Source organism: Crinia signifera, chromosome 7 (assembly GCF_055691185.1).
Source record: "Crinia signifera chromosome 7, ASM5569118v1, whole genome shotgun sequence".
NCBI lineage: Eukaryota > Metazoa > Chordata > Amphibia > Anura > Myobatrachidae > Crinia > Crinia signifera.
The window spans coordinates 48,258,080-48,277,516 of NC_139223.1; the positions used below are offsets into that span (position 1 = coordinate 48,258,080).

Here is a 19,437-nt window from a genome sequence, read left to right on the forward strand (position 1 = left end):
TCCATAAGTTCAGTTATGTGGCGAGGGCCAAGATTGGCAGCCGCCATCTATGAATTTGGGTACTTCCTCATCTTTGCGGCCATGGCTTACGCCAGTTACGTTAGCCGCTTTCAGAATAGCATCATTGTCCGTTCACCACGCTTCAGGCTTGGTGGCTCGCCACAACTTTACTAAAGGTAATAGTTGATGGCGTGGACACAGGGTGGTAATATGTGTGGGCTATAGAAGTAACTGTTAATATATAAGTATTGCAGAATATAAATCAATACAAGTGTTATGGCCTGCATTCATAAAATCTAAATTTCATCATGAATGTACCAAATGATTGCTAGAACATATAACAATTTAAATTGCCATTAACGGAACCAGAGCCGGTGGTACCTGTGAAAAAAACGTGCGTCCCCGGCGTCCCTGCTGAGCGCTGGTGCGTGCAGGGCTGTCCGTGCCGCCGGGGGAACCTGCGGCGCTGTTATTGTGTGTAAGCTGGCCGCGGCCGGCGGGGTCCCTACAGTGAATAGAAAATAACTAGCGCTTCCCGCGCTAGTTATTTTCTATTCACTGTAGGGACCCCGCCGGCCGTGGCCGCGGCCAGCTTACACATAATAACAGCGCCGCAGGTTCGCCCGGCGGCACGGACAACCCTGCACGCACCAGCGCTCAGCAGGGACGCACGTTTTTTCACAGGTACCGTTCACTAAATGCTGGGGGTGAGGGCGAACTGCCGCCCTCCAGGTGCCGGCGCCCTAGGCAAATGCCTAGAGCTGCCTAGTGGTGGCGCCGGCCCTGAACGGGAGTATGTAAAAACCGGACCCGCACTAGACTCCGGACAGGACATCAAAATCTGCAGTCCGGAGCTTGTAGGGTCCGGTCCGGAGGGTGTCCTGTCCAAGGGGTGTCTTGTACGGGGGTCCCTGTGATAGCTATCACCAGGGACATGGGGAGGGGAGATTACAGCCTACCCATGTGGTCCGGACCGTCCGGTTTTTGCTACATGGTGATCGGACGCTACCAGCTCCAAAATGCAGAGTTTGATGTCCGGTTCTGGCGGGTTTTGTCCTGGTTCAGTTTTTACCCATACCCGTCATTAACTTGCACAGTAGGGATGGGTAATCATATGATGTTTCATTGGTAACATCGGATTTATGGTTCCAATGTTCGATGTTTAACCCTGCAATGTTGAGGATCCAATGTTTCATCGACATCGCTAGATTTCTCCCCCGATGTTTTTCTCAATCTTCCAATGTTTTTTGTTTTGTGTGTCAATGGGGCAGATGTATGATGTGTCGATATGGGGGAGAAGGGTATCAGCGCACGTTATGTACACTGATACCACTTCTCCCCCATGTATGCGCCCCTGTCCATATCGGCGCTGCTATCAAAATGATAGCAGGCCGAATGTATGAACGGTCAGCATCGCTGACCATTCCGCACGAAGCCAGGTTTGGCTTCGCCAGCATCAGGCTGGCGAAGCCCTATCTAAACAGCAGGGACAGCGCTGTCCCTGCTGTTAGGTCTGGGCTGCGCTGGGGATCTCGCGTGAACAGCGAGATCCCGCGCATGCCCAGTGCGGCCGGCCGGGGGACAGGAGATAGCACATCAGTATTAACTGATGCGCTATCTCCAGAAAGGGACATCGCCGGAGGGGGGAGTTAACGCTCCCCCGCTTCGGCAGACAAGATGTTAATACATCTTGTCGATGTCCCTTCCTGCTTCGCCTCGCTAATGAGGCGAAGCAGGAAGTATCATAGCGGCGCGATAAGCGCTGCTCTGATACATCTGCCCCAATGTGTGGTGCTTTCAATGCTTTGCAGCCAGCTCACTCTCTCCTTGATTTATATTCATTAAAAACTTAAGAGACTGATAAAACAAAAAAACATTAACAAACATGACAGTATCACTGCTGGCTGGGCTTTCATATGTGTGTGTGTGGCTGTGTGCTGCTACTGTGGGTGGTAGCTGACAGTGAAAGACAGTCTGGCCAGCCATTCAGCAGTAGCACACAGGACAGCCCTACCCCTGCCTCACTGCAACTGGTGCTGTTTGTGAGTCACTGTCGCACAGGTCTGGTTTGCATATCAGTGTTGATATACAGACCACACTGTGCTAGAAGCACTACAGCAGACAGCGACATTCCAGGCAGGGAAGAGGAACTGCATGGGTTCTCAAAGATAGCGGGTGATAGAATGAACAGTATAATGCGATAGTCACTAGTAGTGACATTGTGGTGAACTCCCTTCATATTTATTTATTTATTAATAGTTTCTTATATAGCGCAGCATATTCACTTGTGCTTTACAATAGGAGACAGTTATACAACAAACTGGGTATTTACAGTCAGTCAAAGGTATGAGGGCCCTGCTTGCAAGCTTACAATCTATCAATTGATTTATTATTATGCAGCAAGCATATAACAGCACCTTACAAAGGGCCTGATTCTGTTGTGGATGCAGACATTTGCACAATTTATTTCTGTGCAGTGATTTATTAGTAACAGCGGCTGCAGATACTGAGTGACAGGTACAGTAGTAGGAGACTTTCCTTACCCGATGGGGGGGGGGGCCTTGACTGTGACGTCATTAAGCCCCGCCCCATTACGGGAAATAGGAGAAATGACTGATCTCCATGGAGAGAGCGGGGCTAAAATCGTGGACACCCCAGGAGGGAGAATGTGTCGGCATTTCGGCGGTCGGGATTCTGAACGCCGGGATCCCGACCGCCGGGATTTTAACTGCATCCCTGCACTAGAAGCACCACAGCAGAGAGCGACCTATGCAGAGAGCATTTATATAGCGCTGGCATAGTCCATTGTGCATTACATTTGTAAAATACAAATAATGCACATTTTCAGCACTTTATCCAATGCAATATTACACATATCTATATATTCACTCATGATCATGCCTGATGACTTTTCTGAGTAATGCATATGACAGTCAATTATTAAAATACCTTGTGGCTGCGCCAGCACACATAAAGTACACAGGAGAAGGGGTTGGCAGCACGGAGCGCATGGAGGGGGATAGAAACCAGGAATAATAATAATATTGAGTTATAATCCATAGACGATTCCCTACAAACAGCTCATTACCTGTATGTGGCAGGCCTCTGCTCTGCGGTAAGGTCTCGGCTCGCAGTGACAGATCAGCCGGGAAACGAGCCCTCTGCCCGGGAAACAGCACGGAGTAGGAAGCAGGAAGCGCACGGAGACTGCTGCGCTAGCTACTGTTGTTATGCGGAAGACGCGTTTCATCATCGCCACCAATAGTAGAACGGAACACATAGCAGCCCGCTGGCAGCTGTCCTATCAGCGTCCACTTTTCATTTCAAGCAGTCCTGGCGGGATACCTTTATTTACATTCACACTTTGCTGGGAGTTTTCTGCTCTCATCTCTCATGGCCACTGCACTGTGGCCACACCCTGCTATGTATACAGTATTAATATTACAAGCATTGAGATTACAATGATGCGATAGCAAGAGATTTACATCCTCAGGCCTCCTTAAACTGATGACTTGGGTTCTGTAAGTGAGCAGTTGAGGGGATCTGGGCCGATGTGGGAGACTTGCTTACATTTTCCTGCAAATTACTTAGCGCAGTTTGCGAAAATTAGCTGGATCTGGGATTTGCTGCAAATCCATTCGCAAGCTGCCAAATGGGGTTTATTCTGGTTTACATGTTCGCATGCGAGGGCGATGTTTGTTAAATGTGCACGTACATTTCTGTGTATGTGCATGCGCTGGGTGCGTGCGGCTACGGTGAACAGAGTGTTCGCCGGGTGCATGCAGATGGGCCAGGGGATTTGCCAGCGTTTTAAATGCAGGGCAGTCCCATGCAAATCGCCCAGTGATGCAGGGGGTGGGCAGCGGACATCAAATCTAAGTGACCTGAAAGTCACTTAGATATGCGTGCATCTTCCACATCATTTGATGGGGAGGAGACCATCGAATGATGTGGGTGTTGCCCCATAGGCTGCAAATGGATGTTTTGCGATTCAACCAGAATAAGGTCCTATATCTATTGATTTTTCCAGTGTGTGCAGTCTGTGCGTAGCCCAGGACTTACTCGGCAGCTGCGATAGAAGCAGCCAGATCGGGGATGGAGTTGGCGTCACAGGACTTCCCCTCAAACATCTTGGCATACCTGCCTTTGTCCTGACTTTCCCAGAAAACTCCAGCTTTCTGTCAATCAACTTGCGTACTGTCAGCAATCAAAGAATGTGCCGTATTTTGTCGTATGAGCGCAACAATCCATACCCCTGCGTAGTCTATCAATAGTCGCCGTTTTGCAAATTCGCAGGTGTGTGATCAGGTCTGAATATCCCCCAATAGCTATAATAATAATAATAATAATAATAAAAAAAAAAAATATATATATATATATATATATACATATATCAAATTAAAAACAGGTTCTTTTGTCACATAATGGTTTTACTTTCTTTGCAGCCACTGCAAGACAATACATGACAGCAATTGGGGAAATACTGCATAAAATTCCTATGGCCAGGTAAGTGTCCCTTGACATACTGTATACAGTACTGTAGCTGTAGTGACTCAGTAATAATATATGGTAATACAAGTTCCAAACAAGACAGTATTCCCTAAATTAGGGTAGTTCCCTAGAAATAGGGATGACCATTGATGGTCAATGGATTTACACCAGGGCTGGGCAACACCGGCCCTCCAGATGTTAGTGAACTACACATCCCAGGAGGCTTTGCATTAGTTTTGCTATGTGGCCATGCTGAAACTGATGCAAGGCATGCTGGGATGTGTAGTTCATCAACATCTGGAGGGCCGGTGTTGCCCAGCCCTGATTTACACCATCATTGGTTTTTATAGGCACATGTGCATAGCAGGGTGAGCACTCACAATCGGTGATCAACCACCGATGTCCACCACCGGCAGCCTCCCATCAATTGTGTGAATCACTCCATTTCAATCTAATGATGGTTTCAAACTCAGGTGTGGTGTCCTGAGGCCAATCTCCGGTATCCTGGGAATTCTGGGATTGAGAGTTTTTTTCAATCTGGGAAAAAAAAAATGCCCTGGGATTGGCCCCCCTAATGCTAAAAGTTCATGGTCAATGGCCAACCCTACCTAGATATACATATATAGGTAGTTGTGCTACGTTCACAAAGGCAATTTTGGAGAAAATAAAATCATAGAAAACTACCTTTTATTTTAGCAGTATTTAATGAACCATGACTAAAAATACAAAAATAGAAAACATGGGGTATGGTTCCAAATATGTGTTAATATTGTAGTCATTGTCTATATAAGTATAAATCAATGTTTGTGTATGTGTGTGTGTGTGAGTATGGATGTTCCATGACAACTCTCGAATGCTTTAACTAATCGTCTTCATACTTTGAACACTGCCTTATCATCTTAAGGGACAATCAAAGTTCAAAGATGGGTTTAATCGGACTACCCCTTAAGGTTGCTGTCATAAGGGTCCATGCTATTTCTGTTGTTTTCGCGCATTGTGATTTGTCGTTTGAAAGATTATGTGGCATGCCTGGAAATTTCTCAGGAGAGCCCGCTCCTGCTGCGCTGCTCCGTTCAGCCTGAGAAATTTCCGGGCACACCACCGAAGGGGTTAAAGGAGTATAAGAGTACATTCAATGAAAAACATTTAATTGCATAATTATAAACTTTCGCCCGTCCGTCAGCCAGGCCTTAAGACTAGTAGTAAATATTGAGCACGCAGACAGACGACAAAGGGGGTATTAACGATGCGTGGGAGTGCACAATTTAACAATATTGAGTGTACACTTGTCGTTATCATTCATATCGTTAATGATATGTTGTCTAGTGTGTATGGGGCTTATATCTTACTGGGGAGCCCTCTGGGGATATGAGAATCTTAATCTAAATAAGGGAATTTGTACGTATAAGGGAAGGAGCACCTATCCCCCAAGCTTGAGTAGAGCATATACATTTGGTACCCGCTCCTCTAGTGTGGGTATATAGCAGAAATTAGTGCTGTGGGAGATCAGGAAAGCAAAATAAAGATGTGCGTGATTAATGTATAGTCCAGTGGATTCCCGTGTCCAATGTATAGCCCCAGTGTTCTCTACGCCATGTGACAAGGAGCCTGATTCAGTCCCTTTGGGACGGGGCAGAGTTCGGCCTCGTTTTCGATGGTGGCCGTCTGCACCATTATGCGCTTGCGTAAACCACCTATACGAATGCCTTCGGCGAGTATCACACTCATGTAAATGCAGGGATTCGGGGGGTTGGCATTTGAGCAGGCAATGTTTACCTGCTCGCTAGGCTACGAACATGCGCAGCCTAGCGAGCAAGTCTAGTCTGAATCAGGCCCACGGTGTGGGATGATAAGCTGACATGCAGACTATCAAGAATCATTACATTGACACCATTACATCATCATTCAGAATGTTTAAATATTCAGGACATTGACAGCTGACACGTCAACACTCCGATATTTAACCCTAACTTCATTTTAACTCTAATCCTAATTGCATGCGTCGATGTGAATGCTGACGGTCAAAATGTCAACATTTTTAACATGTCAAAATGATGTCAATGTGTAGACTCTGTGGATGTTGACATTAGAACATGTTGGCAAAATGACATCCTCACTAGAGTATACGTGATTGTATATTCCTAAATCCATTCTCTATATTCTATATTTTATCTTTAATGAGTAAAGATCTTATTCATTTTTACAAACCTATGAGATAAATGTCCAATAATCGCTTCTAACGAATACAAAAGAATCTGTGCTAGGATGCCTGCCAAGTCCTTCTGCATACCCCTGTGTTCCAGGAGAATGAGATACCGCCACCACTTTCCAATAACTCAGCCTGACAGACGCAAAGCTCTGCAACAAAACAAGCCGGCTCTGACTGATACTATGTTAACCTGCAGAGTGCTTCTGATTAAATACAATGGGCATCATAGTGCTATTCATTCTCTCGTTCAGCGTTTTACTGCTCATTGGGCCGCAGCCGTTGTCATAGCAACTAAAAGGCAGCAACATGGAGTGCTCAGCAATCAGAGCAATCAGGTAGCCTCCTCTTACCTACCATGACGCCAGCGCAGCCACTTCAGAGGCAGCTGGATGAAGAACCCTGGACACCTTAGTAGTTCTATTCAGATCCAAGCTTTGTCCTCTTTATGAGATCCAAAGTCTCCAAATTATTATTGATCTGATCTCTTTGTACCAAACTTCTCTGATGGCGTTAACTGCTGTAGGCCTATGAAGGTAATCTTGCAGGAGTGGGATCTTACGATCCCTTTCCTGCAGTCCCCGGCCAAGTTACAGAACCGGACACTGTGCCCGTGAGCAGTGACCGATTCTCTGGAGGTGTGCGCTCAGCTCATATGCTGCTGAGCGGCTCACACCAGTGATGGAAGACATTTAAAATATGTGTTTTGGTGTGCGGCATAATGTGCAATTGGCAGTACGGTGTGTGACAAGGTGTAGTGAGCATTAAGGTGTGCCACATATTGTGCAATGTGCATTAAGGTGTGTGGCAATGTGCACTGGGCATGAAGGTGTATGATAGCCCTGTATTGGGATATCGGCCCCTCTGGCATTTGCCATATTGCCAGTCCGGCCCTATAGGGTGTTGTGTGTTTGTGGTGAGACTGGGTATGTTGTCACAATGTGGTTACATTCTGTATGTGTGCATAGGGCCGCCATCAAGAGGGTGCTGTGGGCACAGCTGTTCCAGGCCTGGCCACTCTGACAGAGAGTGAAGGGCCTGGGTCACTCATTCAACCCACCGCATACCCGACTACCTCCACTGAACTTCCCTCGCTGAAGCTCACTGCTCCCGGAGCACTGGCTTCTCCTTCACCACCAGACGCTGGTGGCCATTTAAAATGTAGCACCGTCTGATTAGTCAGTCAGAGCTCGCTTACCGGCAGCTGATCTGATTGCCTGCCGGGCCACGAGTCCCGATTGGCTTACAAGCTGGTGCCATATTTTAAATAGACGAGAGCGTCCAGAGGTGGAGGAGAAGACTGCACTCAGGGACCAATGGGATTCAACTTGGGCAGAGCAGCAGAAGGGTGGGGGAGCCTGCGCCCCCCCCCCCCAGAGTGACCAGCAGAGGCGGGCGGTAAGTGAGGGTGGGGAGGGGGTGGTCTAGAAATCAGCACAGAGAGGTCATGTCATGCTGTTTTGCCCTTCAGACCCAAGGATAAACCCAAATTGGTTAGTAATGAAAAGGACATTAATACCTTAATCATGTAGTGCATATACAAATTGCGGAGATCATCATGGCTGCTCCCAACCAGAACACGTTGAAGTTTGTTTGTGTTAACTCCATTCAAGGGGTTGGTGTGACTTGGCGATGCGTTCTATGAGCCATGCCGGTCTGGCTATTGCACAAATACATCAATCCAGTGATACAGTACATGGGTTTTTCTTAATTACCTCCGCATATCAAGAATACATTTTTCTCACTCAACTGAGCTGAAAGGTATTTGAAAACATAATTACAGTATCAAATAGCCGATAGCTGCCTTTAGAGAAAACGTCTGCTGGAGTGCCTTATTATATTCAGCTCACACAGGAACTCCCTGTTTAAATGGAGCTTTAATTAAATGCTTTCATTGACATTCTTTAATGAATATTGTACGTGTCACTGTATATCTTGATGAACTCACCGCATCTATGAATTTCTGATTTCTGCAGACCCAAGCAACTTTAAAGAAGTAGTAAAAGTGAAAAGTGGTTACTATGTAGAATATTCATGAGATCTGGAAATAAAAATACAAATCAAATCATGAATTTGCTAAGAGGAAATAGCATTTATTGCAGATATTTTATGAACAGTTCTGGGGCGAAATGTAATAGGGTGCGATTTTTAGACTTTTGCGATTTTTGGTTAAAATTGGCCAAAATCGCAATTTTTCCAAAAATCGCACATGTAATAGGGTGCGAGTCGTGGGAAAAATCGCATTTTTTCCCGTGAATTCGCACATTTAAAAGATGCGATTTTCAGTCACACTGAAAAACGCATCCAGATGTTTTCCCATAGTAAACTATAGAACTCGCATATGTAATAGGATGCGAGTTCTATAGTCGCATATGGGACATAACCAAAAAGCGCAAAAAAAATAGACCAGCTTCTTGCTGTCGATTTTTACAGAAACATGCACAGATCATTGAGATCTGTGCATGCTTCTGTTGTAAAAAAAATAGTTACAACAAAAAAGAAAACGAAAAAACGGCGTGCGGTCCCCCTCCTAATCATAACCAGCCCTGGGCTCAAAAAGCCGGTGCTGGTATCATAAAATCAAAGGAACAATCAAGTTGGGGTTCCCTGGATTTTATAAAACCAGCACCTGGCTCAAGGTCCGGCGCTGGTTCCCAAAATACGGGGGACAAAATGACTAGGGGTCCCCCGTATTTCAAGAACCAGCACCAGACCCAACCAGCCAGCAGGGTAATGCCACAGCCGGGGGACACTTATTATATAAGGTCCCGCGGCCAAAGCATTAATCCCCTGGCTGGTCAGCATGGGCAGGGGTCCTGGGGAAGTGGGGACCCCCCAAAGAAGGGGTCCCCTCCCTCCAGGACTTACCAGCCCATGCTGAAAGTCCGGGGCTGTCCCCGATGCCCCTGGGCGGTGGGCATCGGGCTGATGTAAAGTGTAAAAAAAAGAATAAAAACTATTGTCTTCTGCTGTAGAACTATGAGTCCCAGCAAGCCTACCCCGCAGACGGGGACTTGGAGAACCACAAGTCACAGCATGCGGGGCATTAAAGGGCCCGCTGGTACTTGTAGTTCCATAGTACAAGAAATAGTTAAATAAACACACACTGACACCCTGAAAAATAAATGTTTAATACATCCACAGCCCACACACACTGATACTTACCAACCTTGAGCCCGGAGGTCGGTCCCTGGATCCTGGCTCCGGGGCTCCAGGGCAGAAGAGTCCGGTTCCGGGGCCTTGGTCCTGGTTCCAGGGCTGATCTGGGGCTCCTGGGCTGAAGAATCCAGGGTCCAGGATCCGAAGTTGTCCACAGGGGTACCTGAGGAAGGAAATCCTACTCACCTGGTCCCCGGCGACTACCCCGGCATCTTCAGCTCCAGACGCGCTGCTCCCGGCTGGTACCCGGTCACGGACTGGAGAGGCGCAGAGATGTTTCATCTTCCGCGCCTTTCCTCCGAATGTTTCTATTGGCCGCCTAGCGGCCAATCAGGAGCCGAGAAAGTCGGCTCCTGATTGGCCGCTAGGCGGCCAGTAGAATCATTCGGAGGAAAGGCACGGAAGATGAAACATCTCTGCGCCTCTCCAGTCCGTGACCGGGTACCAGCCGGGAGCAGCGCGTCTGGAGCTGAAGATGCCGGGGTCGTCGCCGGGGACCAGGTGAGTAGGATTTCCTTCCTCAGGTACCCCTGTGGACTACTTCGGATCCTGGACCCCGGATTCTTCAGCCCAGGAGCCCGGACCCAGGATCCAGGGACCGACCTACGGGCTCAAGGTAGGTAAGTATCATTGTGTGTGGGCTGTGGATGTATTAAACATTTATTTTTCAGGGTGTCAGTGTGTGTTTATTTAACTATTTCTTGTACTATGGAACTACAAGTACCAGCGGGCCCTTTAATGCCCCGCATGCTGGGACTTGTGGTTCTCCAAGTCCCAGCCTGCGGGGTAGGCTTGCTGGGACTCATAGTTCTACAGCAGAAGACAATAGTTTTTATTCTTTTTTTTACACTTTACATCAGCCCGATGCCCACCGCCCAGGGGCATTGGGGACAGCCCCGGACTTTCAGCATGGGCTGGTAAGTCCTGGAGGGGGGGGACCCCTTCTTTGGGGGGTCCCCACTTCCCCAGGACCCCTGCCCATGCTGACCAGCCAGGGGGTTAATGCTTTGGCCGCGGGACCTTATATAATAAGTGTCCCCCGGCTGTGGCATTACCCTGCTGGCTGGTTGGGTCTGGTGCTGGTTCTTGAAATACGGGGGACCCCTAGTCATTTTGTCCCCCGTATTTTGGGAACCAGCACCGGACCTTGAGCCTGGTGCTGGTTTTATAAAATCCAGGGAACCCCAACTTGATTGTTCCTTTGATTTTATGATACCAGCACCGGCTTTTTGAGCCCGGGGCTGGTTATGATTAGGAGGGGGGACCACACGCCGTTTTTTTTTTTTACAAAAATCGCATATATGAAAATGCGCACATTTTCAGGACTGAAAATGCGCACATTTTCATGACTTAAAATCGTGGCAAATCACATTTTTTTGCCGCTAATTCGCATCTCATTACATATGCGATTTTGCGTTAAAAAACACGATTTTTAAAGGTGCGATTTCTGGCGATTTTGGAACTCGTCCAAAAATCGCACCCTATTACATTTCGCCCCTGGTGTCTTTCACGAGTCTAATCTCTGATATAAATCTCCCTAGTTCTGCCACCCAAGTACTGATTAAGGCTCCCATGCATCAGCCACCTCAATTCCCTGCCCCTGCGGAACGGATCCCCAGACCGTCCGGCAGAGATGATCAGTGATTCGTCAGAGAATCAGGAAAGAAACATTTTAATTTTTTGTTATCAATTTTTTATTGAGACATCATGGACAAGAGTTACAACCATGTGGGTACAATGTAAATAAAAATGATTGTCAATTATATACGCAAGTTCAACATGTACATTATGAAAGAAAAATAAACAAATGCATTATGGTTCTAAACATGTCTCTTGTAATCATGTTATTATATAGACTGGAATAAGCTTATGAAGCAATGTTCGGAGAAACCACCACCCATATTTCTAAAGGTCACATACCCCTTATGGCTTAATTTATCAGACAGATATTTTTCAAAATCGCTCAGACGATTTTACAAACAATAAAATAAATCACTGCTTGATAAATCTAGCCCTTAGGTCGTCTTTTTCTTAACAATGGCTAACTTCATCTAGAAGTAACGCAGTGGCTGTGAATTGCTGGGAACTCATTAGAACCCAGCGCTAACGGGTTCTGCTGGTGAATTCTGTAGTGAAGTAGCCGGGCAATCAGAAACAGTGGTTACCATCGGAATTAATTACAACACTCTTGTCATGACTGCTATTTAATTCTATTTGACGCGCCTCGCTTCCCCCACTGGTAGTGATCCTGCCTTCGATCGGATTGTTTAATTCTCTACCAAACCCTCAGGGGGACAAGTTTCCAGCTATAATTAGTACTGAACACACACAAAAGGTTTAATAAAATGTCTTCATTATTCTTTGCTAACTCGCCCCCGGTATTGGATTATAAATAAAACTAAAAAACAAATGCTACAATGCACCTGCAACTGCTCTGGGTTGGGGGGCCTTTAAACTGCGGTAAATGATTCAGCGTACTGCCAGCAGTGATTACCTATTGGACGCTGTCCATTGCCTTTCTAATTATACCTCTGAATCGCTTTGCACCTGATGTAGATTGCTACCAAGAAACAGGACTACGTAATGAGATCTGAGTCACCAAACTCAGTGCGCACGGTGTAAAATTAGCCCAGTTTCCCACAATAACAGAGACTTTCTGTTTAATTATTGTGACAATCTGAGAGCTGAGAACATGTTGCAGCAGCCTGTGATGCAGAGCTGTAAATATACCTTCAGAATGAGCATTGGGAGTGTTTTGTATGATCAGAAATCTATAATGTACACGTGTGTGTGACGAAGGGGTAATACAGGGTTGCACATCCCCCACTGAGAAGCTGAAAGCTTCTGTGCTGTAAGTCTCCCAACATGTCAAATGGTCAAACATTTGTACAAACTAACTTCTATATGGCCACTGACAAGTCTACCCACCTCGTCATCCAGCTCCGCACTCGATGAGGGGGCGATAATGTAGCGTAGGAACTATCTTCATGCTTTTCAAAGCAAAATTATGATTTTTTTTTATATTATATTCAGATGAAAGGAAAAGTGAGCCTGAAATGAAAAGATTATATGGGGATCCAAAGCAGTCACTCAAAATCATTGACACTTTGGGGGGGTATTCAATCGCATTTTTTGGGGGGCGTATTCGACTCGCCCTATTCAATCCCCATGTTGAGTATTCACCTAGGAGCAAAATCCAGCATTGGCGAAAATTGTGTAAATTGTCAAAATTGCAGCAAATTTCCATGGTTTTGGCAAAATTTGCGGCCGTGTTTGACAGTTTTTGTGGCCTTTCCCCCCCCCCCCAAAATAAAATGGCATGGACAAAAATGTACGAATAAACGGGCGAAAACGCCCATGATTGAATACTGATAGCCAAATCTTTGCCGTTTTTTTTTTAATTGACTTGGGGAAAGATTCATCCAGGATTAAATACCCTCCTTTGGGGTCAATTTACTAAAGCTTTTAAAACTGAAGAGTTGATGTTGCCCATAGAAACCAATCAGCCTCTGTTATCATTTCTCAATTGCATTCAAACAACAGCATACTATTAACATTAAAAGCATTAATTCTGTTTTTAAACAGAAACCTGATGATAATATGCAGGAAAACATTGTGGGGCTTATTAGTATTCACACACAGGCTGCATGCAATGGTAATGCTTATGTCATTGATTGACTGAAGCATGCAAGGAGACGTGGTACACGTATATGGTTTTCATGTCGACATATGCCGACATAAAAAGATGGGGAAACCGCGTCGATGTTTTTAGTGGCAACCATCTCAATGTCGACTTGTGTATGATTAGTAATTGCAGATAATGTCACTGTTGACCTAGGGTATAGCCGCTGCCACCATTTATAGGTGTCGACCTATTCACCGTGGACCATTAGTGGTCAACCCAATGACCGATGACCTAGACATTGCCGACCCACTATACCGTAACTGCACCAAGGTGCTGTTTTGCGATCGATTTTAGATGGCACTTCAGTAGTAGCAGGTGCACACTCTATATACAACTGCTAAACCTACTGTAATAATATTGCTCTATCGCATTTCAGAGGTTCTTAGCATAATGATGACCATTATTATGGGCCTGCCCACTGCGCCCAGGTGACCATAGTAGTCTGACACCTCACTCAGCTGCGAACTATGCGTAACAGGTGGGCCGGCTCTGTTTGCGGCCGACTGACGGCTGCTCTTCGGAGTCAGCGCCCAGCGCGGCCGCTTCCTTGGAAAATGCCTCGAGCCGGCCCTGGTTTAAATTAATCTCCTATGTAATCACAGTATATTAAACATTAGATTATACCCTGCTATGCTACCAGATCCCTCTGCACCTTGATAACTGTTTGGCCCATCACAACGCTACTCAGTAACACAAATGTTATGAATCTTAATGCAGATCTGTCTACAGGGTTGTATAGGTTTGCAAATTACCTTGATAGAAATAGAAGCTAAATGCCAACTAAAGACTGTTTCCTACACCCAGGAGGAATTCTGGCCGAGAGTGCAGCTAGCATCCGAGCCGCATTAATAGGCTTGGGGCCTGATTCAGACCTGCTCGCTGGGCAGCATATATTCCCTGTCTAGCAAGCAGGTGAACGCAGGGCCAGTGCCACCGCTAGGCAGCTCTAGGCATTTGCCTGGGCGCCGACCACTGGAGGGCGGCAGTTCGCCCCTCGCCCCCAGCATGGAGGGTTAGCGCACTGTGTATAAAGCTGGTGGCGTCGGCGTCCCTGCAGTGATTAAGGTGCTGGAGCGGGCAGGGGTGTCCGTGCCGTGGGGGTACCTGCAGCGCTGTGTATAAAGCTGGCGGAAGCAGCGGCGGGGTCCCTGCAGTGAATGGAAAATAACTAGCGCTATGCGGCGGCACGGGAAGCGCTTCTGGGTTTGAAAACACTTGCCGCACGCTGATTGGCTGAGATTCAGCCAATTAGCTTGTGGCCAGTGTTTTCAAAATCAGAAGCACTTCCAGCGCCGCCGCATAGTGCTAGTTATTTTCTATTCACTGCAGGGACCCCGCCGCCGCTAGCTTTATACACAGCGCCGCAGGTACCCCCGCGGCACAGACGCCCGTGCCCGCTCCAGCACCTTAATCACTGCAGGGACACCGACAGTTTTATACACAATGCCGCAGGTACCCCCTGTGCGCTCCTGTTAGACGCCGGCACGGAACCCCCTACCCGCTCCCCAGACGGTGCTGCAGGTAACAAACCCCCCCCCCCCCGGCACTGGGGCGCTCCCACCCCGACTCACCTGGGGTGCTCCGTTGCCTTGCACCGGCCCTGCACCCGCTACCAGAATCCACTCACTAGCATGCGAGCAGATGCGTTCGCATACACATCTGCTCGCATGCGGCCGCACAATTCAATAATCGCTCATCATCTAATGATTTTTTTTCTCCCCTCGCTAATAAAAGTCAGTCTAAACTAGAGTTTATTCTGGCTGGAGATGGGCGAATTCAGGGCAGACACTGGCGCATATTCGCGCAAGTGCAAACCACAAACATCTGATGGGGGGAGCAAATAAGGCTTGCACCGAGCTGGTCTGAATCACCCCCTGTGTCTCCACCGCCCTGCTGGATGCCATTGCTCACAGCGCCCTAGCAGGAAGTCTGGATTAGGGTCACTGGTGGTAGATAGACAAAATGCTGCACATTAAGGACCTTATTCTGGCCCACACGCAAAGCTGCGAATTACGCACGAATGGCCGCCCCTCCCTCATCGCTCACCGAGTTCCCCCGCACAGCTGCAAATGGATGTTTAGCATAAATATCCATTCGCAGCCTTGGGTGCGGGGTTGAAATCAATCGATGGTTTGTGACCATCAAATGATTTTGAAGGTAAACTCAAATCTAAGACCCTCTCTGGTGTCTTAGATCTGCGGGCTCCCTGTATGGGAAATGGGCAGGCAGCTGACATCCACTGCCCGCGCCCCGCACACGCGTTATGACTGCATTAGCATGGAAACGCCCAGCGTTTTCATGGGAGCACCCATGAAATGCTGGGCATTCTTATGGGCACAGTCCGTCGCCACCGCCCCACTGCGCATTACGGAAATATGCATTCGCAGACTCTAAGCATCCCTCCCCCATGCGAACACGCAAGGGAGCGATGTAATCAGAATCAGGTCCTAAGTGATTAGCATAATGTCTTATGCTGCTTTCACATTGCCTAAACGTTTCATCCGTCTTGAGAAAGTTCCCACTTGACTTCAGGAACGAAACGCGTTGACATCATTACTATTTGCCTACTGGGATTCCGCCCTATCGTGACCCCTAGTCAGATGCCCAGCTGAAGCGCAGCTTTCTCCCCACACTGCCGGTAATCAGCTGTTTGGCGTTGATCTGGACCTCCATCCTGCTGTAGCCCGGGCTGTTACTTTGTCTCCCGCTGGACGCGGTCTCTACCTGCCGCCAACCTTGATCTTTGTCCCTCTGTGGTCTGGAAGGTCATTCCGTCTTCTGCTGCAGGTGGACCGGGTTGGCGTGCAACCATCTGCCCGTGGAATTAAGCTACCGGCATCATCTCTTTCAAACAGTTTGGATTATCTGCTGCGGTAGAGGACTACCTTCCCTTGGCAGCACGGACATACTGCGGCTACAAGGGAGAGCGAATATCTCAATCATTTAGCCACCTAAGTTTTCCCTGGGATGTGTGAAAAGTGAGGGTGATAATTTATAATACACCACAGCCCGGTATCTATCTGAGCCTGCTCTTTCAACACAAATAAGTGCATGATTTATATTATAGCAGGTGGGTAACCTAGCGCTCAACCTCTTATGTATCACAATGGTGTGTGTGGTGGGTATGAATGAGAGAGAGTGACACGTATTCTTCCTTTAAAGGATTTATTGTGCTGTACAACTTGATAGCTTGCACTTGCCCGTACCCACCATTGTGCCCTATTCCACCTCCAAGCACTTTGCGTGCACATACGGCTGTGCATCTGCATCCCATCCTCCCCCTACCATTCACTCTGTGAGACACCATCACAGAGGAATAACCCCCCTCCACCCATACTGCATTATTACAGCCCTTCTACCCACCAGGTTGCAAAATTACCACCGTGCAGCATCCTTTGGTTTGGCTAGACGGACTCATATTGCAGTTTAATTTTTACATTTATATTTATTTTTATTTTTATTCTTATACCTATCAAGTTGTACAGCACAATCAATCCTTTAAAGGAAGAATACGTGTCACTCTCTCTCATTCATACCCACCACACACACCATTGTGATACATAAGAGGTTGAGCGCTAGGTTACCCACCTGCTATAATACTAACGTTTAGGAGCCTGGACCACTCCAGCCTGGCAGCCCCCTCGCCACAGAAGGTATTCAGCGCGAGCACTCCCCCCCATTTCTACTGCATGATTTATATGCCAAAGACCGGCTTTAACATCTTTACCTGACTTACTATTCTCTCATTGTATGGAAAACGACTTATACATCTACTGACAGCCTGATGCCTATTATCTACCTTAATCTAAATTAACAGGATTGGTCACTTTAAAATTGGAGACCTAGTTGAGTCTTGTCATTCATTAAATTCTTTAATGATTTTTATTATATTTCTTTTTGTATTGCTTATTTTGTGTATTTAAATTATGTGTATATCTTCAAATGTCAATTTTATATAAATCTCAGAATTCGTTAAATAGTGTGTCCTTATTTATTTTGACTCAGCCAATTATCCGGAGTATTACTATATCCAGCAGCGCATTACATCTCATTTCTGTGTTTTTTTCGGGCCTAAACATTTGAGACCCGGTATTTTGAAAGGGTATTTATAATGGTATATTACCGTTTTAAACCCCTTTTACACCGCACATAAATACCGGATCTCAAGCAGGTTTGCAGTGTGAAAGCAGGACAGACAGTAGCTATAAGATTGCGTGGTGCATATGAATGAGCCACTCATTACATATGAGCATATGTTATGAGCGGCTCATTACATATGCACTGCGCTCATTACATATGTGCATATATAATGAGCGGCTCATTACATATGCACTGAACTCTCATAGCTACTGCCTGAGTCCTATATACCGGTTCAGAGCCGTTCACACTGAAAAAAAAATGGCTCTGAACCGTGTAGGACTCTGCTTTTTACCCGTTTGCAAATACTGGTTATTTGTAACCGGTAAATGCAGACTGGTGCTTTCACACTGCAGCTCTAACCATTTTAAAAGACAAAAAAATCGGCAATATACCAGTTAAGAGCTGCAGTGTGAAATGGGTATTATTCTTCAGTGCTATTCAGAGATCATTCACATTACCTACTCCAGTAAAGCTTACATTCTATATTCCCTATCATGCATACACAAGAGTTCAGTTTATATACTCTTCTTATCTTTTCATTAACTGGAAAGCTTTTATTTTTATACATTAAGCTTCTTTAGACTCTCTCGGTAATTAAAAAGATATTGTTCCCAGGTGACATTTCCTCTTTAATCCGTTGACACTGCAATGTCTTTATGAGTTCTGCAGTGAGCAATGTGGACACTAGGTGGAGATGTTGAGAGAGGCTTCTGTTGGGAGAGAATTTGAACTTGGTAATTAATGCATTTGCTCCATAGAAAGAAATCGTTTAAAACAAGATCACAAAGTGTCTGTGATGTGTACCTACATAAACCCCGATGTATATGCTACTATTGACGGCCTCACACATCTGAACATAATTACCACTTTGGATATGTTCACAGTTGTGGCATTTATGGGACCTACACTGTGGCTCTTATTCTGGTTCACTCACAAAGGCAAATTCCTTCTAAAATGGACAAAACCATGTGCACTGCAGGTGGGGCAGATGTAACATGTACAGAGAGAATTAGATTTGGGTGGGGTTTTACTTCAAAGTGAGATCTATATTGAAGTGTAAAAATAAAATAGCCAGTATTTTCCCTGCACAGAAACAAAAGAACTCACCCAAATCTAAATCTCTCTGTACATGTTACATCTGCAGTGCACATGGTTTTGTCCATTTGAGAGGGATTTTGCCTTTGAGAGTGAACCAGAATAAGGACCTTTGTGTGCCCTTTTAATTATAGTGAATGAATTTAGTGCCTGCAGTTTTTGCTGTCCTTTTAAATCGCTTTATCTATTTACACACTGATACGATGAAGAAATTGAGGCTATTTCCTGGAATTACGACAAATGTTGGTTGTTGTTTAAAGTGGGCCTTCATGACAAGGAATCTGATCACGGGGGAGAAGGCCTCACAGCTGATAGTGATACAGAATGGCTTTGCCAGAGTATGAATAACCAAGCTACAAGGGGAGTGACTAGCCATTAACCCTTAACTCTCTTCTTGGTTTATTTTATACAAGTATAACGGACCCGTCATCAGCTGGGACACCTCATTCTCCACCCCCAATGAGGCTGTGCCTCCTCCTCTCTGGCTAGCACCGCCCCGCTGTTGCCGACACACCACAACACTGACAATCTTTGACATAACCCCCCCTTCCCCCATTGCTACTGCCCAGTCTTCCACTGCACTGGCATTGAGGAGATGGGACAGATCTTCTCATGCCCATACACGTGTGCGATCAGATGTGATGGGACATCTCAATGAGAT

At 46.4% G+C, this 19,437-nt stretch overlaps 2 protein-coding genes across 4 annotated transcripts in view; one reads left to right on the forward strand and one right to left on the reverse strand.

The window, feature by feature from the left end:
- TEDC2 (tubulin epsilon and delta complex 2) overlaps positions 1-19,437 on the reverse strand; it is a 94,791-nt gene that overhangs the window by 23,006 nt on the left and 52,348 nt on the right. The window contains exons 1-2 of one of the 3 annotated variants that reach the window (XM_083153011.1): positions 12,785-14,570; positions 8,646-8,738 (exon numbers count right to left, since the gene is read on the reverse strand). The gene's annotated coding sequence lies outside the window, so the exon portion shown is untranslated. Of the gene's footprint in view, positions 1-3,088; positions 3,511-8,645; positions 8,739-12,784; positions 14,571-19,437 lie in introns of those variants that run through there. The other 2 variants (XR_014450725.1, XM_083153010.1) reach the window with 2 other exon arrangements.
- LOC146020137 (ankyrin repeat and fibronectin type-III domain-containing protein 1-like) overlaps positions 3,374-19,437 on the forward strand; it is a 442,882-nt gene continuing 426,818 nt past the window's right edge. The window contains exons 1-2 of the mRNA XM_083153004.1: positions 3,374-3,521; positions 4,446-4,506. The gene's annotated coding sequence lies outside the window, so the exon portion shown is untranslated. The remainder of the gene's footprint in view (positions 3,522-4,445; positions 4,507-19,437) is intronic.